Source organism: Arachis hypogaea, chromosome 15 (genome assembly GCF_003086295.3).
Source record: "Arachis hypogaea cultivar Tifrunner chromosome 15, arahy.Tifrunner.gnm2.J5K5, whole genome shotgun sequence".
Lineage (NCBI taxonomy): Eukaryota > Viridiplantae > Streptophyta > Magnoliopsida > Fabales > Fabaceae > Arachis > Arachis hypogaea.
The window spans coordinates 128,953,422-128,975,893 of record NC_092050.1 but is presented as its reverse complement, the minus strand read 5'-3'; the positions used below and the strand labels follow the sequence as shown (position 1 = coordinate 128,975,893).

General features: G+C 41.0%; 1 non-coding gene across 1 annotated transcript; it reads right to left on the bottom strand.

The window, feature by feature from the left end:
- Nucleotides 1-1,964: 1,964 nt before the first annotated feature.
- On the bottom strand, nt 1,965-2,072 carry LOC112753018 (small nucleolar RNA R71). Its single transcript, XR_003177421.1, has one exon. It is a non-coding gene; the product is annotated as a small nucleolar RNA R71 (small nucleolar RNA).
- Nucleotides 2,073-22,472: the final 20,400 nt, after the last annotated feature.

The window sequence follows — 22,472 nt, the reverse complement described above, 5'->3', positions numbered from 1 at the left end:
ATGCCGTGATCTGTGTGTCAAGTGTTTCAGGCTTTATAGGGCATGAATGAGATGGAGATTGGAGAGGAAGCTAGCAAAAATGGAAGGAACACAAGAATTTGAGGAGATAACCAGCGAGAAGTGATGCGGTCGCATGGCTCACGCGACCGCGCGAAGGAGCGCAAATCGCAGTGACGCAGCCGCATGGCTTGCGCGGCCGCGCGGATTGGAAAGCGCAAGCGACGCAGTAGCATGGACGACGCGAACGCGTGGAGAGGAAAAAGCGCAAGCGACGCGTCCGCATGGATGACGCGATCGCGTGACATGTGCGATCTGCATAATCTGCAGAATTTGCTGGGGGCGATTTTGGACCTTATTTCGGCCCAGTTTTTGGCCCGGAACAGCAGACTAGAGTCAGAGAAAATGCAGAAACAACAGACACATTCATTCAGTAGTTTTTTTTTATCTAGTTTTTTTCACTCTCTTAGGTTTTTTCTCTCTAGTTTTTAGAATTTTAATTTTCAATTGGTCTTAGCATTAGAACATTGAGAAGAGTTATTTCCTCATCAAGACTTCATCATTCTAGTTTGTTCTCTTAACTTGGTTTTATTCTTCCATATTCTTTGTTATGTTCAATTTGCATTCAGATACTTTTATGATTAATTAATGCAAGGATTATTTCTTTTTTAATTCAATTTCAATTCCAATAATCATGTCTTCTTTTAATTCCCTTTCATGTGCCATGGATTCTTTATTTACAATGCGTGAGTAGTTTCATTACTTGATGGGGAGTTGATTAAAAGGAACTCTTGAGTTGGAAGGATTGAAGGAGAAATTTGTAGTTGGGTTAAATGTTGGATTGCTATCCTGTCACCAACGCCAATCCCTTTGAACTAAGTGGGTTGCAACTCGTGAACAGATCTGGCATTCCAACTTGTTTGACTTTCCCTTACCTAGTAAAGGATAACCAAACAGAGTAACCGTTAATTATAAATCAATCTTAAAAAAATCACTCCATCAATGATAGAGATTCTAACTAATCAATTCCCAGTCAAGGCTTTTATTTATATTATTTAAAATTCCTCAATTTAAATTCCAAATTACTTAGCTCAACTTCTTGGAACATCTGATTAATAAAACAACACACTTTTCTGCAACTCGTTGGGAGACGACCTGGGACTTAAAACTCCCAGTAATTTTAATTTAAACTCTCTGTGACATATTTTTAAATTGATAGGCAGATTTTTGGTGAGTTAAGAACTATACTTACAACGTAACCATTTTAATAAATTTTTAATTCACCAGCTTCTGCGACCCATCAATTTTTGGCGCCGTTGCCGGGGAGTTGCAATAGAGTGCTAATTTTATTAATTATAATTTATTTATTTGTATTTTATTTAATTTTGCTGCTATGAGCTGCATGTTTCTTCCGTCAAATGACACGTTCACTTCCTGATCCGCGCTTGCTAATATTCGATCCTGAAATTGAAAGAACAATTTCACGAATAAGGCGAGAACATCGTAGGTTAGCCCGCTCTGAGGGAGGATCTGAAAGTGAATCTGAGGAAGAAACCAGCCCCCGTTCTACTGATTCGGTTGTTTTACGTGCAGAAAACATGGCAGCTAGAAGAGTTACCATTCAGGAGGAAGGAGCTCCTGATTTTACAATGCAACCGTTTCAAGCGCATCATCCAGCGATAGCTACGGATTTTGAAATAAAGACCGCACTGTTAAATTTGATGCCCAAGTTTCATGGCCTACCTGCTCAAGAGCCTATCAAGCACTTGAGAGATTTCCAGGCAGCCTGTTCTACTGTCAGGCGTGATGGCACTGATGAAACTTCAATTCTGCTGAAAGCTTTTCCATTCTCTCTTGAGGGAAAAGCAAGAGAGTGGTACTACACTCAACCTATAGAAAATGTATCCAACTGGGATACACTCAGAAAGGAGTTTCTGGAGAAATTCTTTCCATCTGAAGTTACTGATAAACTGAGGAAGGATATCTCTACAATTGTTCAGGATGACAATGAGACTCTCTTTGAATACTGGGAGCGCTTCAATAATCTTCTGGAAGCATGCCCCCACCACATGATTGACAAGATCGTGCTACTCAGCTATATCACACAAGGTATGAGGCCCCAAGATAAGACCACATTGGAAAGTGCCAGCAATGGGTCTATGAAGAAGTACAAGACCACCGATGAAGCTTGGCAATTGATCAGTGATTTAGCTGAATCTACTCGGAACCACAGACAGAAGCAAGGCCGTTCAAAAGCCGTTGCAGAAGTATCTTCTGGCATAGAGACTGCTGCTCTAAATCAAAGCATCTGTGAGATGACCAACCTGCTGAAGCAAATGCAGTTGAATCAACAAGCTCAGCAAACTCAACCGCAGCAAAACCAACAACTAGTTCCACAAAGAATTTGCGGAATTTTTGCCGATTACAGCCATTACACTGATGAATGCCCGCAGCTCCAACAAGAAGACAACATGGTGGCATCCACTCACAACTTCTATGACCGCCCCAACCAAGGGTATAGTCAAAGTGGAAATAATAACCATGGATGGCAGGACAATTCAAACCAAAATTGGAGGGACAACAATAATAGGGGAGGCAGAGATAATCAGGGAAATCAGAGGTGGAATAATAACAACAACAGGCAGCAAAATCAACCTTACCGAGCACCTCACCTGAGGCAAAACCAAGGACCACCGAACAATCAGCAGCAAACCTCTCAATTTACTCATTCTTCTGTATCTTCTAATGAAGATTTATTATAAGCTTTTGAGAAAAGACAACTGGCCATGGAAAGTACCATCGTGAACACTATTAACGCCAATCTGAATGGTCTCACCTCTACTCTGCAAGCTTTTATGACATAGCTTGGTTCAGCACAAAATTCCAGTAACCAACCTTCAAGCACCACTGGAATCCCCTCTTAACCATTACCCAATCCAAAGGGAGGCATTAATGCCATCACCCTAAGGTCTGGAACCACACTGCAGGAGAGGAATAAGGGGGAACCAAGCTCACCAGAATACGCCTCAGCTGAAGAGGTGGTAGAAATCGAAGATGTTGAAGAGGAAGAGGATATACAGGACATAGCTGAAGAAGAGATAGCTCAACCACAGGAAAAAGCACAAAAAGGCGCAGGCACCACAGAAAACACTACTCCCATTCCATTTTCACAACTTGCAAGGAAGCCCAGGAAGCAGCTGGAACCTGATCCTAAAATGGTAGAAATATTCAAAAAGGTTGAGGTAACTGTTCCCCTTTTTTATGTTATTCAGCAAGTACCTAAATATGCAAAGTTTCTAAAAGACTTATGTATCCATAAAGACAAAATTAATGAACTAGAAACTATTCCTTTAGGTAGTTCTATATCTGCTTTAATGGGAGGATTACCTGAAAAATGTAGTGATCCAGGTCCTTGCATAGTTAGTTGTACTATTGGTAGTGTAGTAATTTATGATTGCATGTGTGATTTAGGAGCATGTGTCAGTATAATGCCTTTGTCCATATATGATGTTTTGAGGCTCCCTCCCTTAAAAAGGTCGGCAGCTCGTTTTGTGTTAGCAGATAAAAGCATTATTACAGTGGCTGGAGTTGCTGAAGATGTTTTGGTGAATATTAAAGGGCTCACATTTCCCACTGATTTTTATATCTTGGAGATGCCCCATAATGATTCAGATAAGCCATCATCGATCCTACTTGGAAGACCGTTCCTGAAGACATCAAAATTCAAATTGGATGCTTTTTCAGGAACATACTCCTTTGAAATAGATGGCCGCATAGTGATCTTCAATCTGAATGGAGTCATTAACAACCCCCAGAAGATCGTTCTATCTTCCAGTGTGATGTCATAGACGAAAGTGTGGCTGAAGTTCAAAAAGAAGAGTTTGAAGAGAGGCACACTGAACAAGGTCCAAGTGTGGGGACCCTCTTAACTGACAGTGAGGGCACTTCGCCATTTTCACAAGCCCCAGATAATCCAGAGCCTGCCCACGATCAAAAATTAGAATTGAAACCTCTCCCTCCACATCTCAAATATGCTTATCTTGAGGATGAGCAGAAGCTTCCGGTTATTATTGCAAGGGAACTAACTTCTCAACAAGAAGAGCAGTTACTTGATGTACTGAGGAAGCATAAGAAGGCAATTGGGTGGAGTTTGGCAGACATAGTGGGAATTAACCCTCAAGTATGCGAGCACAGAATATTTTTAGAAGAGGGAGCAAGACCTGTCCGTCAACCACAAAGGAGATTGAATCCCACCATCTTGGAAGTTGTCAAAAAGGAAGTGACCAGACTATTGGAAGCCGGTATCATATATCCCATTTCAGACAGTGAATGGGTAAGCCCAGTACAAGTGGTGCCCAAGAAGTCCGGAGTCACTACCGTGAAGAATGAGCATGGAGAGCTCATAGCAACTAGAGTTCAGAATGCTTGGAGAGTCTGCATTGATTACAGGCATCTCAACCAAGCTACCCATAAGGATCACTACCCACTTCCATTCATTGATCAAACGCTGGATCGCCTGTCAGGTAAATCACATTACTGCTTTCTAGATGGTTACACAGGTTATTTCCATATTCATATAGCTCCTGAGGATCAGGAAAAGACTACTTTTACATGTCCTTTTGGGACTTATGCTTATAAGAGAATGCCCTTTGGCTTGTGCAATGCACCATCCACCTTCCAAAGGTGCATGATGAGTCTTTTCTCTGATCTTATTGAGGACTGTATGGAAGTTTTTATGGACGGTTTTAGCGTTTATGGTGATTCTTTTAACCTTTGCTTAGATGGATTATCTAGAGTATTAGATAGATGTGTTAATACAAACCTTGTATTGAATTTCGAAAAATGCCACTTTATGGTAAAGCAAGGGATTGTATTAGGACATGTGGTATCTAATAATGGCATTTCTGTAGACCCAGCAAAGGTGAATGTTATTTCTAGTTTACCTTACCCCTCTTCTGTGAGGGAAGTCCGTTCGTTCCTTGGCCATGCAGGTTTCTACAGGAGATTTATTAAGGACTTTAGTAAGGTAGCACTTCCCTTATCCAGATTACTGCAAAAGGATATTGAGTTTGAGTTCAGTGAGGATTGCAAACAAGCGTTTGATAAGCTGAAGACTGCTCTAACTCAAGCCCCAATTGTGAGAGGACCCGACTGGAGCCAGCCGTTTGAAATCATGTGCGATGCTTCCAACTACCATGCAGTAGGAGCAGCGCTGGCTCAGCGTGAAGGTAAGGATCCTTTTGTTATTGCCTATGCGTCTAAGACTTTAGACACTGCCCAGTCCAATTATACTACTACTGAGAAAGAGCTACTTGCTATTGTTTTTGCTCTGGATAAATTCCGGGCTTATTTACTTGGTACTAGAGTAGTAGTGTATTCGGACCATGCAGCTCTAAAGTATCTATTAGCTAAAAAGGAATCCAAACCAAGACTTATACGTTGGATACTGCTGTTACAAGAATTTGATTTAGAAATAAAGGATAGGAGTGGTAATCAAAATTTAGTAGCAGACCACTTGAGTCGCCTTGAACATATTAAGGATGATTCTACTCCTATAGATGATAATTTTCCTTTTGACAACCTGCAAGCAGTATCTGAGGTAGCCCCTTGGTATGCACCTGTTGCTAATTACTTAGTTAGCCGCACATTTCCTCCACATTTTTCTAAACATCAAAGAGACAAGCTGAAAAGCGAGTCTAAATATTATATATGGGATGACCCATATTTATGGAGATGTGGCGCTGACCAGATAATTAGACGTTGTGTACCTCAATCAGAATTCCAGTCCATTTTAGAGGCCTGTCACTCATCTGAGAGTGGAGGACACTTTGGCCCTCAAAGAACAGCTAGAAAGATCTTAGACTGCGGATTCTGGTGGCCTACTCTTTTTAGAGATGCTGCTGAGTTTTGTAAATCTTGTCACCCATGCCAGAAATTTGGTAACATATCCAAGAGGGATGAGATGCCTCAACAATATATGCTTTTCTGTGAAATTTTTGATGTTTGGGGCATTGACTTCATGGGTCCGTTTCCAAATTCTAGTGGATATTTTTATATATTGTTAGCTGTGGATTATGTTTCCAAATGGGTGGAAGCAATCCCTACCCGCACTGATGATGCTAATACTGTTGTTTCCTTTGTGAAAAAACCATATTATATGCCGCTTTGGATCACCACGAGCGATCGTGAGCGATCAAGGCACCCATTTTTGTAACAGGAGACTAACAGGATTGATGAAGAAGCATGGGATAATCCTTAAAGTTGCAACAGCTTACCATCCCCAAACTAATGGGCAAGCCGAGGTGTCAAACAGAGAAATTAAGCATATCTTGCAGAAGATAGTAAAGCCTCATAGAAAACACTGGAGCACCAGACTACAAGATGCACTGTGGGCATATAGAACAGCATACAAGACACCCATTGGGATGAGTCCCTTTCGCTTAGTTTATGGAAAAGCTTGCCATCTTCCAGTTGAAATCGAACACAGAGCCTTCTGGGCAGTTAAAGAGTGCAACATGGAAATTGAGAAGGCCGGAGCTGAAAGGAAGTTGCAACTGCAGGAACTAGAGAACCTTCGCCTAGAAGCTTATGAGAATTCCAGAATTTGTAAGGAAAGGATGAAAGCTGTGCATGATCAAAACATCAAGAAGAAAGAATTTCAACCTGGAGATTTCGTCCTCCTTTACAAATCTCGACTAAGGCTAATGCCCGGTAAGTTAAGATCAAAATGGGAAGGTCCATACAGAGTAGAGAAGGCTGAACCGTACGGAGTTTATCACCTAAGCCATCCTTCAAGCTCTGAACTTATTAAGGTTAATGGACACCGCCTGAAGCTGTACCATGGTGAGAAGGTGCAGAAAAGCAAGGAGCTTGAGATCCTCCACTTGGAAGATCCCCACATAGCAACAGATTGAGCTAGTGGAGCGTCCAACTTACGGACGTTAAAGCAAAGTGCTTGGTGGGAGATAACCCACCGCGGTATGATCGTTCTTTTCTTCACTTTTAGTTTTTCTTCTTTAATAACTCTTCTCTTTATTAGTGCTTTCGTGCTCTTTCATTTGCATGTCTTTATCTTTCCTTAAAAAAAAAAAATTTCTCGCCGCGCGACGCGATCGCACCAGCGACGCATCCGCGTGGCAGGGGGAGTAAAGAAAAATAAAAATGAACAGAAAGTTACGCAGGAGCAGCGCTGGAGTCGTGTCAATGGCACAAATTACCCCACGCGACCGCTTCGCTGACGCGACCGTGTCGCCTGGGAATCATAGCCTCCCACGCGACCGCGTGCCCCACGCGGCCGCGTGCCCTGCATTTTTGACGTAAAAGGGTGCACAATGCTATATTGTGTGAGAGTGGTGCTGGATTGGTGCTGGAAGCACAATCCTTGTCACGCGACCGCATCGCCGACGCGGCCGCGTCAATTATTTTCTAACACACACTCACGCGATCGCGTGACCCACGCGATCGCGTGACCCACGCGATCGCATCACCCAATTTTGGCTATTAAAATAAATTGAACAGAGAGTTGTGCTGGAGCGAGGCTGCACTCACGCCAGCAGCGCAACACGGGTCACGCAACCGCGTGACTGACGCGATCGCGTCTTCTTACCTGATGTGCACCCACGCGAACGCGTGCCCCACACGGCCGCGTCGCATGCGCCGCACAGCTCAACCTAAATTGCCAAATTATCTTATCTTTCTTTCCTCCAAATCCTAATTTTTCTTTTCCCTCCTTCTTTCTTCCTTCTCCCTTCCCCTTTCTATCTCACCTTTCACTCTCTCTCTCTCTCTCTCTCTCTCTCTCTCTCTCTCTCTCTCTCTCTCTCTCTCTCTCTCTCCTCCATTAACAAGGTTTTACCTTCTTCTTCCTTCTTTCTTTTTCTATCATTTTTTTATTGTTCTACATGTATTTTCTTTTTCTTTTCTTCTTCTTTTAATTATTCCTATTTTCTTTATTCTTCTTTTCCCTTTTTACATGGTGTTAGAAATTTTTTTGAGTCATTATCCCTCATTATATGCTTGTGACTTGTTACAATTTATTTGACAATTATTATTATTTTTAAGGGCTTGCTTGCATGTTCAATTTCATACTTTTTATATCTTGTTTAACATGCATGCCATGTGTTTGTGAAAAAGCCCATATAGTACTATGCACTTTTCTACATTACTTTACTCTACTATTCAATGCTTGCTTTTCACAAATTCTCCTTCTTATTTTATTAATTGAATTTAATTGTCAATACAAACGTGATGGTTTGTTACAAAGTATTGCTTGGTCTATGCTACTCATGCCCTTTGCCAGCATGCCAATAAATACCTTGCATTCATTTGTCTTTATATGCACTAGCTATTTTCCATCGTTGGCTTTTCACACGTACTCGCGAGCATGTGTTAATGTCAGCATACCTTAATGTGCATCCATCACCCTCTTTTCCGTTTCCTTCCTTGCTGTATATCTCTTTGAATTTAATTTACTTTCTCTTCCCTTCTTTCAAGATGGCCACCAAGAAAGGAAAAGAGAAAGCTACTTCCAAACCACCAGCAAGAAGAGGAATTAAAAGAACATTAGTGGCAGAGCCTTCTTCCACTGCAGTCAAGCCCTCAACAAAAAGAGTTAAGAGGATAATAAAGGTTGATGAAAAGGAGAAAGCCTTTCCAGCGAAGGACGCTGCGCGATTTCCCAATAGCTACTGTGAGCAGATGTTCCCTATCCTAGCAGAAAGGAACTACAACAATGAATACCTTCTTATCCTCCCGTCCAATATTGCTACCTTTGTTGAGCCGCAAATTGAACGAAGACAATGGGGTTTCCTACGGAGACAGCCAAGGCAGGTCAATCTTTCTTGGGTAGTTGAGTTCTACTCCAACTTCTACATACCGACCCTGCAGTCTATTTATGTCCGGCAGAAGTAAGTGCCCATTACAGAAGAGGCTATCCAGCAAGCTCTGAGTCTTCCCTCTTTTCCAGCAGGAATGGACGCTTTTCAAGAAGCCACCCTTCAGCGCCAGAGATACCAATTTGACTGGGACTCCATTCTCGGAGTCATTGCATTACCTGGCAGCCGTTGGATCTACAGCTACCACCGTACCCGCCCTAAGGGAATCTTGGCTTTCGCACTTACCTTGGAGGCTCGCGTATGGGCACAGATCATGTCCCATTACATCTTTCCGAGCACTCATGAGTCCTCCTTCACTGCAGACATGGCTGTTCTACTATGGTGCATCCTTACAGACCAACCTCTGAATCTCTCAAGACACATCCGGAATGCTATGGAGCATGTACAAATCGCGGGCAACCTACCTTTCCCCGCCCTGGTCTCAGATCTTGTTTTAGCAGCCGGGGTCTCCTACAGAGCTGGGGACACCAAAGCCATGCCTCCACGGGATGATCAATATGTCCCTAACGGGAAATACCTCAGACTTTCAACAGCCACTACAAGCCAGCCTACTGAGCCAGTTGAAGATATTCCTTCTTCAACACCACAAGCATCTACCACTGAGAAATTGCTCCAGCAGTTACTTGAAAAGTTGGATCGGCATGAACAAAAAGCTAAGATGAGAGAGCGCCGTAACAAGCGCCGATTCACATACCTCAAGGAGCTGATCATGGGCAAATTCAAGGACTCAGACACTCCGGACTCTACTTCTTTTACCAGCACTGGGAGCCATGATGGTCCCGACTGTGGAGATACTGCCACCAGCCCACCCCTGTTCCTGACAGATGGCACCGAGGACAGTGCAAAGCCTTAAGTGTGGGGAGGTCGGTCAGTACCTGACTTCCGGAGGTAATCTCTCTTCTCTGTACACCAATAATTAGAATATTTTAGTTAGATTTTCTTTCTTTTATAGAATAGAATAAATTGCATAGGTTAGAATAGTTGCATGCATGTTCTACTTGATTGAAAAGACAATAAGTTTCTTTTAAAAATCTATCTTTGGAATAAAATTTCACTAATTTTTCAAAATTTTTATGATAAATTTGCTTGAGTTGTATTTGGAACATGATGTTTGAGCTAAAGAACACACAACCTGTGAAAGATTTGAGCCTTTATATATGGTTACATCATTTAACCATAATTATTTTATTCTTGTGTGTTTACTTCTCTATGATTGTAATCTATATTTTGTTTTATCTTATATGTCCAATATTTATTATATTTACATGCTTGCACATGATTGAGGCCATTATTTGTTTAAACTCACTTATCCAAATCAAGCCTACCCTTTTCAATTACCCTTGTTAACCACTTTGAGCCTTTAAAACCCCATTTGTTCTATATTTTAACACATTACTAACCTTAAGCTGAAAAACAAATTGCATATCCCAAATTGAATCTTTGGTTAGCTTAAGATAGAATTGTGTGTGCTAGTTAAGTATGGGAAATTGTGGGAACAAAAGTTGTTAAGGGGATGTGTCATGAAAATTTAAAGGGAATTTGGATACCTATTCATGTGAAACTATAAGAATCAAATATCTATGTGCGTCGATAAGCTTTATTTATTTCAATTCAAAAAAAATTATGATAAACAAATAAATAAGGGGACAAAATTACCCCAATGTTAAATTCAGAATTCAAAGATCAATGCACATATGATAGAATTAAATTACAAAGTTGAAACATGAGTATGGGTTGAAAAAGGAAATTATGGGTAGCTAGGCATGAATTTAAAAGTATATAGAATATATGTATATTAGGTGAGAGCTTAGGTTAATTAAAGATTTAATTTATAAAGCTCACTTAGCCATATGTATACCCTTACTTGCACCTTGGCCCCATTACAACCCTGAAAAGACCTCATGATGTTTGCATTGGTGTATTAATTGTTGTTGATTGGTGGTGCACGAATTGTGAATCACACTTTTCACAACGCGTACCACTAACCAGCAAGTGCACTGGGTCGTCCAAGTAATACCTCACGTGAGTAAGGGTCGAATCCCACGGAGATTGTTGGTTTGAAGCAATCTATGGTTATCTTGTAAATCTTAGTCAGGAAGTTAATTATGTTTATCAGTTGAATTATGAATAACCAAGAGAGCATAAATTAAAGGTTACTTGTTGTGCAGTAATGGAGAATATGTTGGAGTTTTGGAGATGCTTTGTCTTCTAAATCTCTGCTTTCCGCTGTCTTCTGATTCACGCACGCACGTCCTCCTATGGCAAGCTGTGTGTTGGTGGATCACCGTTGTCAATGGCTACCTTCCATCCTTCCAGTGACAACTACGCTCACGCGCTCTGTCACAGCACGGCTAATCACCTGGTTGGTTCTCGATCTGGTTGGAATAGGATTTACTATCCTTTTGCATCTGTCACTAACGCCCAGCCTTCAGGAGTTTGAAGCTCGTCACAGTCATTCAATCCTTGAATCCTACTCGGAATACCACAGACAAGGTTTAGACTTTCCGGATTCTCATGAATGCCGCCATCAGTTCTAGCTTATACCACGGAGATTCTGATTAAGGAATCTAAGAGATACTCATCCAATCGTATATAGAACGGAGGTGGTTGTCAGGCACACGTTCATGATTTGAGGAACGTGATGAATGTCACAGATCATCACCTTCATCACGGTTAAGCGCGAATGAACATCTTAGATAGGAACAAGCGTGTTTGAATGGAAAACAGAAATACTTGCATTAATTCATCGAGACACAGCAGAGCTCCTCACCCCCAACAATGGGGTTTAGAGACTCATGCCGTCAGAGAATACAAAGTTTAGATCTGAAATGTCATGAGATACAAAATAAGTCTCTAAAAGTTGTTTAAATACTAAACTAGTAGCCTAGGGTTACAAAATATGAGTGGACTATGATGGATGATGCAGAGATCCACTTCTGGGGCCCACTTGGTGTGTGCTGGGGCTGAGACTTTAAGCAATTCACGTGCGGAGGCCATTTGTGGAGTTGAACGCCAGTTTTTATGCCAGTTTGAGCGTTCAACTCCAGTTTTTTATCCTTTTCTGGCGCTGGACGCCAGAATTGGGCAGAGAACTGGCGTTGAACGCCAGTTTACGTCGTCTATCCTTGTGCAAAGTATGGACTATTATATATTGCTGGAAAGCTCTGGATGTCTACTTTCTAATGCAATTGGAAGCATGCCATTTCGAGTTCTGTAGCTCCAGAAAATCCACTTTGAGTGCAGGGAGGTCAGAATCCAACAGCATCAGCAGTCCTTTTTCAGCCTAAATCAGATTTTTGCTCAGCTCCTTCAATTTCAGCCAGAAAAATACCTGAAATTACAGAAAAACACACAACTCATAGTAAAGTCCAGAAATATTAATTTTTCCTAAAAACTACTAGAAATAGACTAAAAACTAACTAAAACATACTCTAAACTATATGAAATTATCCCCAAAAAGCGTATAAAATATCCGCTCATCACAACACCAAACTTAAATTGTTGCTTGTCCTCAAGCAACTTAGACAAATAAAATAGAAGACTAATAAGTTGAGAAGCAATAATATCTCAGAGTTTTTGAGTGAAGCTCAGATTCTAATTAGATGAGCGGGACTAGTAGCTTTTTGCTTCTGAACAGTTTTGGCATCTCACTTTATCCATTGAAGCTCAGAGTGATTGGCATCTATAGGAACTTAGAACTCAGATAGTGTTATTGATTCTCCTAGTTCAGTGTGATGATTCTTGAACACAGCTTCTTTATGAGTCTTGGCCGTGGCCCTAAGCACTTTGTTTTCCAGTATTACTACCGGATACATAAATGCCACAGACACATAACTGGGTGAACCTTTTCAGATTGTGACTCAGCTTTGCTAAAGTCCCCAATTAGAGGTGTCCAGAGTTCTTAAGCACACTCTTCTTTTTGCTTTGGACCTTGACTTTAACTGCTCAGTCTCAAGTTTTCACTTGACACCTGCACGCCACAAGCACATGGTTAGGGACAGCTTGGTTTAGCCGCTTAGACCAGGATTTTAGTCCTTTAGGCCCTCCTATCCACTGATGCTCAAAGCCTTGAGATCCTTTTTATTTGCCCTTGCCTTTTGGTTTTAAGGGTTATTGGCTGTTTGCTCTTGCCTCTTGGTTTTAAGAGCTTTTGGCTTTTTCTGCTTGCTTTTTCTTTTTCTTTCTATTATTATTTTTTTTTTCTGCAAGCTTTGTTCTTTGCTGCTTTTTCTTGCTTCAAGAATCATTTTTTATGATTTTTCAGATTATCAATAACATGTCTCATGTTCATCATTCTTTCAAGAGCCAACATATTTAACAGTCTTAAACAACAAATTCAAAAGATATATGCACTGTTCAAGCATTCATTCAGAAGACAGAAAGCGTTGCCACCACATGTTACTAATTAGAATTTTTCTTATTAAAAACTCGAAATTTTATTGCCTCTTATTCAAAAGATCTACTATTTTATTCATGTTTGCTGATGATGAGAAAAATAGACTATAACTTAATTGGGGATAAAATCAAACTAGACACTAATTACTACTAATGATCATGTAATGAAGACACAAACATAGATAAGCACTTAACATAGAGAAAACGAAAAACAGAGAAAGTAGGAACAAGGAACGAGTCCACCTTAGTGATGATGGCATTTCCTTCTTGAGGCACCAATGATGTTCTTGAGCTCTTTTATGTCTCTTCCTTGCCTTTGTGGCTTGATTCCTAGTGATTTTTGGTATTTCTATCCTCAGTTGCTTCCAATAATTATGTGGAGGGAAGTGCATCCTCTGAGGTATCTCTTGATTTTCAGCCACATGTTCTACCACTGAGCTATAGATCCTTCACATAATTGTTTTACCACACCAAACTTAGAATGTTGCTCGCCGTCGAGCAAAAGAAGAGGGAATAGATGAAAAAGAAGATGTGGAAAGAAAAAAACTAGGATTATGAGGAGGGAAGGTGGGGATCCTGTGGGGTCCACAGATCTTGAAATGATCCTGTGAGGTCCACAGATCTTGAGGTGTCAAGGCATTTACATCCCTGCACCAATTTGGGCATGCAAAATGCCCTTGCACACAACTCTGGGCGTTCAGTGTCAGATTGGTGCCCATTTTGGGCGTTCAACGCCCATTTACTAGCCATTTCTGGCGTTGAACGCCAGAACCATGCTTGTTCTGGGCGTTCAGCGCCAGGATGTTGCCCATTTTGGGCGTTCAGCGCCAGAACCATGCTCTGTTCTGGCGTTGAACGCCAGACAGGTGCTTCCTCCAGGGTGTGATTTTTCTTCTGCTGTTTTTGATTCTGTTTTCAATTTTTAATATTTATTTTATGACTCCACATGATCATGAACCTAATAAAACATGAAAAACCATGAAAGTAAATAAAAATTGGGTTGCCTCCCAACAAGCGCTTCTTTAATGTCCTTAGCTGGACCTTGCTGAGCTTTTAATCTAGCTTCAGCCTTGAGCATTCTTGCTCAATGTTGCCTTCTAGATAATGCTTGATTCTCTGTCCATTGACAATGAACTTCTTATCAGAATCAATATCTTGAAGCTCCACATAACCATATGGTGATACACTTGTAATCACGTATGGTCCCCTCCACCGGGATTTCAGCTTCCCGGGGAATAGCCTGAGTCTAGAGTTAAACAACAGAACCTTCTGTCCTGGTTCAAAGATTCTAGATGACAGCTTTCTGTCATGCCACTTTTTTTATTTTTCTTTATATAGCTTGGCATTTTCGAAAGCTGTGAATCTGAACTCCTCTAGCTCATTTAGCTGGAGCAATCTTTTTTCTCCTGCTAATTTGGCATCAAGGTTTAGGAATCTGGTTGCCCAATAGGCCTTATGTTCCAGTTCCACGGGCAGGTGACATGCCTTACCATACACCAGTTGGTATGGAGAGGTCCCTATAGGGGTCTTGAATGCTGTTCTGTAAGCCCACAGAACATCATCCAAGCTCCTTGCCCAATCCTTTCTACGGGTATTTACTGTCCGTTCCAGGATTCTCTTTAATTCTCTGTTAGAGACTTCAGCCTGCCCATTGGTTTGTGGATGATATGGAGTGGCCACCTTGTGGCGAATTCCATACCGAACCATGGCAGAGTAAAGCTGTTTATTGCAGAAGTGAGTGCCCCCATCACTGATTAGTACTCTAGGGACACCAAACCTGCTAAAAATATGTTTCTGGAGGAACTTCAGCACTGTTTTAGTATCATTGGTGGGTGTGGCAATAGCCTCAACCCATTTTGATACATAGTCAACTGCCACCAGAATATAAGTGTTTGAGTATGATGGTGGGAAAGGTCCCATGAAGTCAATTCCCCATACGTCAAACAACTCAATTTCCAAGATTCCTTGTTGAGGCATGGCGTAACCATGAGGCAGATTACCAGCTCTTTGGCAACTGTCACAATTACGTACAAACTCTTGGGAATCTTTATAGAGTGTGGGCCAATAGAAGCCACATTGGAGGACCTTGGTGGCTGTTCGCTCACCTCCGAAATGGCCTCCATATTGAGATCCGTGGCAATACCACAGGATCCTCTGTGCTTCTTCTCTAGGCACACACCTACGGATAATTCCGTCTGCACATCTCTTAAAGAGATAAGGTTCATCCCACAAGTAGTACTTTGCATCAGTAATTAATTTCTTCTTTTGTGTCCTGTTGTACTCCTTGGGTATGAACCTTGCAGCTTTATAGTTTGCAATATCGGCAAACCATGGTGCTTCCTGAATGGCGAATAAATGCTCATCAGGAAACGTTTCAGAGATCTCAAGAGAAGGGAGGGGCGTCCCTTCCACTGGCTCTATCCGGGACAGATGATCAGCTACTTGGTTCTCTGTCCCTTTTCTGTCTCTTATTTCTATATCAAACTCTTGCAGAAGCAATACCCATCTGATGAGCCTGGGTTTTGAATCCTGCTTTGTGAGTAGATATTTAAGAGCAGCATGGTCAGTATACACAATCACTTTTGATCCTACTAAGTATGATCTGAACTTGTCAATGGCGTAAACCACTGCAAGTAGTTCTTTTTCTGTGGTTGTGTAATTTTTCTGGGCATCATTTAGAACGCGACTGGCATAATAAATGACATGCAGAAGCTTGTCATGCCTCTGTCCCAATACTGCACCAATGGCATGATCACTGGCATCACACATTAGCTCAAATGGTAATGTCCAGTCTGGTGCAGAAATGACTGGTGCTGTGACCAGCTTAGCTTTCAGCGTTTCAAACGCCTGCAGGCATGCTGTGTCAAACACAAATGGCGTGTCAGTAGCTAGCAGATTGCTTAGAGGTTTTGCGATTTTTGAAAAATCCTTTATAAACCTCCTATAGAATCCTGCATGCCCTAGAAAGCTTCTGATTGCCTTAACATTGGCAGGTGGTGGTAATTTTTCAATTACCTCTATTTTTGCTTGATCCACCTCTATTCCCTTGTTTGAGATTTTATGCCCAAGAACAATTCCTTCAGTCACCATGAAGTGACACTTTTCCCAGTTTAAAACTAGGTTGGTTTCTTGGCATCTTTTCAGAACAAGTTTCAGGTGATCAAGACAGGAGCTGAATGAGTCTCCATATACTGAGAAGTCATCCATGAAGACTTCCAGAAATTTTTCCACCATATCAGAGAAAATAGAGAGCATGCATCTCTGGAAGGTTGCAGTTGCATTGCATAGCCCAAAGGGCATCCTTCTATAAGCAAACACTCCGGATGGACATGTGAATGCTGTTTTCTTTTGATCCTGGGGATCTACTGCAATCTGGTTATAGCCTGAGTAGCCATCTAAAAAGCAGTAATAATCATGACCTGCTAGTCTCTCTAGCATCTGGTCTATGAATGGTAAAGGAAAATGATCCTTTCTGGTGGCTGTATTGAGCCTTCTGTAGTCAATACACATGCGCCACCCTGTAACTGTTCTTGTAGGAACCAGTTCATTTTTTTCATTATGAATCACTGTCATGCCTCCCTTTTTTGGGACGACTTGAACAGGGCTCACCCAGGGGCTATCAGAAATGGGATAAATAATCCCAGCCTCTAGTAATTTGGTGACCTCTTTCTGCACCACTTCCTTCATGGCTGGATTTAGCCGCCTCTGTGGTTGAACCACTGGTTTGGCATTATCCTCCAGTAGGATTTTGTGCATGCATCTAGCTGGGCTTATGCCCTTAAGGTCACCTATGGACCACCCAAGAGCTGTCTTGTGTGTCCTTAGCACTTGAATAAGTGCTTCCTCTTCCTGTGAATTTAAAGCAGAGCTTATAATCACTGGAAAGGTGTCACCTTCTCCTAGAAATGCATATTTCAAGGATGGTGGCAGTGGCTTGAGCTCTGGTTTAGGAGGTTTTTCCTCTTTCAGAAGAAAGTTCAGAGGCTCTTTCATGTCTCCTGAATCCTCCAAATCAGGCTGAACATCTTTAAAGATGTCTTCCAAGTCTGATTCGAGACTCTCAGCCATGTTGATCTCTTCTACCAAAGAGTCAATAAGGTCAACTTTCATGCAGTCTGTTGATGTGTCTGGATGCTGCATGGCTTTGACAGCGTTCAACTTGAACTCGTCATCGTTGACTCTCAGGGTTATTTCCCCCTGTTGGACGTCAATGAGGGATCGTCCAGTTGCTAGGAAGGGTCTTCCTAGAATGAGAGTGGCACTCTTGTGCTCCTCCATTTCCAGCACAACAAAGTCAGTGGGAAAGGCGAATGGCCCAACTCTGACAATCATGTCCTCAATCACGCCTGATGGGTATTTAGTGGAACCATCAGCAAGTTGGAGACATATCCAGGTTGGTTTAACTTCTTCAGTTAAGCCAAGCTTCCTGATAGTGGATGCAGGTATTAGGTTGATGCTTGCCCCAAGATCGCATAAGGCTGTCTTGGTGCAATCACCTTCCAATATGCATGGTATCAGAAAACTCCCAGGGTCTTTAAGCTTTTCAGGAAAGCTTTTCAGAATGACTGCACTGCATTCTTCAGTGAGGAGAACTCTTTCTGTTTCTCTCCACTCCTTTTTATGACTCAAGATCTCTTTCATGAACTTGGCATAAGAAGGTATTTGCTCAAGTGCCTCTGCAAAAGGAATCTTTATTTCAAGAGTCCTTAGATAATCTGCAAAGCGAGCAAATTGCTTATCCTGCTCCTCTTTCCGGAGTTTTTGAGGATAAGGTATCTTGGCTTTATATTCCTCAACCTTAGTGGTTAAAGAAGCCTTTTTAGAGGGGTTGTTATCAGCACTTGTGTGTGTCTGATCCCTCACTGGCAATTGAGTACCAGAGTCAGAAGCTGGAGTGACGTTAGATGCCAACTCACTGTCTGTTCCTGGCGCCTGAACGCCAGAAATGTGCCCATTTTGGGCGTTCAACGCTGGATTATGCCCCCTTTGGGCGTTCAACGCCAGATTCTTGCCCATTTCGGGCGTTGAACGCCAATCCTGCCTTGTTTCTGGCGCTGAACGCCAGTTTTGGGCATGGTCTGGGCGTTCAGCGCCAGCCTTCCACCCATTTTCTGGCGTTTTAGTGCCAGAATTATTTTTCCCTGGGCTCTTACTGTCCTCAGGGGAATCTTTGGTGGGTCGCTCATTTCTTGAATTTTTGATGCCTTGAGGTGGGGTATTTAATGTTTTCCTGCTTCTTAATTGAACTGCTTGGCATTCTTCTGCTATTTGCTTTGATAGCTGTTGTTTTGTTTGCTTAAACTGTTCATCCATATGTATATTAGCTATCCTTGTCTCCTGTAACCTGTCTTTGAATTCAGCTAGCTGTTTTGTTAGAAAATCTAATTGCTGATTGAATTCAGCAGCTTGTTTTACAGTACTGAATTCAGCAGTTACTATTTTAACCTCTTCATTCATGGAAGGGTTGCTGCTTAGATACAGATGCTGATTCCTGGCAACTGTATCAATGAGCTCTTGAGCTTCTTCAATTGTCTTTCTCATATGGATAGATCCACCAGCTGAGTAATCTAAAGACATCTGAGCTCCTTCTGCAAGCCCATAGTAGAAGATGTCTAACTGAACCCACTCTGAAAACATTTCAGAGGGGCATTTTCGTAACATCTCTCTGTATCTCTCCCAGGCATCATAAAGAGATTCATTATCTCCTTGTTTAAAGCCTTGGATGTCCAGCCTTAGCTATGTCATCCTTTTTGGAGGGAAATATTGATTCAGGAATTTTTCTGTCAGCTGTTTCCATGTTCTTATGCTGGCCTTAGGTTGGTTATTTAACCACCTCTTGGCTTGATCTTTTACAGCAAATGGAAATAGTAATAGTCTGTAGACATCCTGATCTATTTCCTTATCATGTACTGTGTCAGCAATTTGTAAAAATTGTGCCAGAAACTCTGTAGGTTCTTCCTGTGGAAGACCGGAATACTGGCAACTTTGCTGCACCATGATAATGAGCTGAGGATTCAACTCAAAGCTACTGACTCCAATGGAGGGTATGCAGATGCTACTTCCATATGAAGCAGTAGAGGGGTTAGAATATGACCCCAGAGTCCTCCTGGACTGTTCATTTCCACTTATATCCATGATGGATCTATGGATATAACTTGGACTGATTTACCTTTTTATTTATTTTATTTTATAAGAAGTAAATACTTAAATAAAATAAAATAACTAAAAAGAATTTGAATTTTGAAAAAAAAAAAATTTTTTGGTTTATTAAAAAAAAAAGAAATTAATAAGTTAATAAAAAAAGAAATTTTTGAAAAAGAGGGAAGATATTTTCGAAAATTAGAGAGAGGGAGAGTTAGTTAGGTAGTTTTGAAAAAGTTAAGAAACAAACAAAAAGTTAGTTAGTTAGTTGAAACAAATTTTGAAAAGATAAGAAGTTAGGAAGTTAGAAGAGATATTTTGAAAAGATATTTTTTTTTGAATTTAGTGAGGAGAGAGAAAAACAATAAGATAGTACAAGATTTAAAATTTTTAGATCTAATGCTCTTTGTTTTCGAAAAATTTGGAGGGAAAACACCAAGGAACACCAAACTTAAAAATTTTAAGATCAAGACACAAGGAAACTCAAGAACACTTTGAAGACTCACAAGAACACAAGAACATGAAGGAAGAACACCAAACTTAAAATTTTTAGAAAACCAAACCAAAATTTTCGAAAATCAAAGGGGAATCAACAAGAAAACACCAAACTTAAAGTTTGGCACAAGATTTAATAGAAAAAATATTTTTGAAAAAGAAGGTTTTGAAAAGAGTATAAAAGATTCTAACCCAATTACCAAGAACACAGATTAACGCTCTAGCCAAATGAGTTATGGGACCTTCAAAAATTTTAAGAAAGATTATTTTTGAAAACACCAAACTTAAAGTTTGGCACAGGATTTAATAGAAAAATTATTTTTGAAAAAGGTTTTAAAAAATTATGATAGCCAATTATCATGAACATAAACACCACGTTCTAAATAACTGAGCTATAAGTTTAAAGTATTTTAACAAGGGATAAATAATAAAAGACTCTAAACCAAAAAAGGAAAGATTTTTCCTAATCTAAGCAACAAAATAATCCGTCAGTTGTTCAAACACGAACATTCCCCGGCAACGGCGCCAAAAACTTGGTGCACGAATTGTGAATCACACTTTTCACAACGCGTACCACTAACCAGCAAGTGCACTGGGTCGTCCAAGTAATACCTCACGTGAGTAAGGGTCGAATCCCACGGAGATTGTTGGTTTGAAGCAATCTATGGTTATCTTGTAAATCTTAGTCAGGAAGTCAATTATGTTTATCAGTTGAATTGTGAATAACCAAGAGAGCATAAATTAAAGGTTACTTGTTGTGCAGTAATGGAGAATATGTTGGAGTTTTGGAGATGCTTTGTCTTCTAAATCTCTGCTTTCCGCTGTCTTCTGATTCACGCACGCACGTCCTCCTATGGCAAGCTGTGTGTTGGTGGATCACCGTTGTCAATGGCTACCTTCCATCCTTCCAGTGAAAACTACGCTCACGCGCTCTGTCACAGCACGGCTAATCACCTGGTTGGTTCTCGATCCGGTTGGAATAGGATTTACTATCCTTTTGCATCTGTCACTAACGCCCAGCCTTCAGGAGTTTGAAGCTCGTCACAGTCATTCAATCCTTGAATCCTACTCGGAATACCACAGACAAGGTTTAGACTTTCCGGATTCTCATGAATGCCGCCATCAGTTCTAGCTTATACCACGGAGATTCTGATTAAGGAATCTAAGAGATACTCATCCAATCGTATATAGAACGGAGGTGGTTGTCAGGCACACGTTCATGATTTGAGGAAGGTGATGAATGTCACAGATCATCACCTTCATCACGGTTAAGCGCGAATGAACATCTTAGATAGGAACAAGCGTGTTTGAATGGAAAACAGAAATACTTGCATTAATTCATCGAGACACAGCAGAGCTCCTCACCCCCAACAATGGGGTTTAGAGACTCATGCCGTCAGAGAATACAAAGTTTAGATCTGAAATGTCATGAGATACAAAATAAGTCTCTAAAAGTTGTTTAAATACTAAACTAGTAGCCTAGGGTTACAAAATATGAGTGGACTATGATGGATGATGCAGAGATCCACTTCTGGGGCCCACTTGGTGTGTGCTGGGGCTGAGACTTTAAGCAATTCACGTGCGGAGGCCATTTGTGGAGTTGAACGCCAGTTTTTATGCCAGTTTGAGCGTTCAACTCCAGTTTTTTATCCTTTTCTGGCGCTGGACGCCAGAATTGGGCAGAGAACTGGCGTTGAACGCCAGTTTACGTCGTCTATCCTTGTGCAAAGTATGGACTATTATATATTGCTGGAAAGCTCTGGATGTCTACTTTCTAATGCAATTGGAAGCATGCCATTTCGAGTTCTGTAGCTCCAGAAAATCCACTTTGAGTGCAGGGAGGTCAGAATCCAACAGCATCAGCAGTCCTTTTTCAGCCTAAATCAGATTTTTGCTCAGCTCCTTCAATTTCAGCCAGAAAAATACCTGAAATTACAGAAAAACACACAACTCATAGTAAAGTCCAGAAATATTAATTTTTCCTAAAAACTACTAGAAATAGACTAAAAACTAACTAAAACATACTCTAAACTATATGAAATTATCCCCAAAAAGCGTATAAAATATCCGCTCATCACAACACCAAACTTAAATTGTTGCTTGTCCTCAAGCAACTTAGACAAATAAAATAGAAGACTAATAAGTTGAGAAGCAATAATATCTCAGAGTTTTTGAGTGAAGCTCAGATTCTAATTAGATGAGCGGGACTAGTAGCTTTTTGCTTCTGAACAGTTTTGGCATCTCACTTTATCCATTGAAGCTCAGAGTGATTGGCATCTATAGGAACTTAGAACTCAGATAGTGTTATTGATTCTCCTAGTTCAGTGTGATGATTCTTGAACACAGCTTCTTTATGAGTCTTGGCCGTGGCCCTAAGCACTTTGTTTTCCAGTATTACTACCGGATACATAAATGCCACAGACACATAACTGGGTGAACCTTTTCAGATTGTGACTCAGCTTTGCTAAAGTCCCCAATTAGAGGTGTCCAGAGTTCTTAAGCACACTCTTCTTTTTGCTTTGGACCTTGACTTTAACCGCTCAGTCTCAA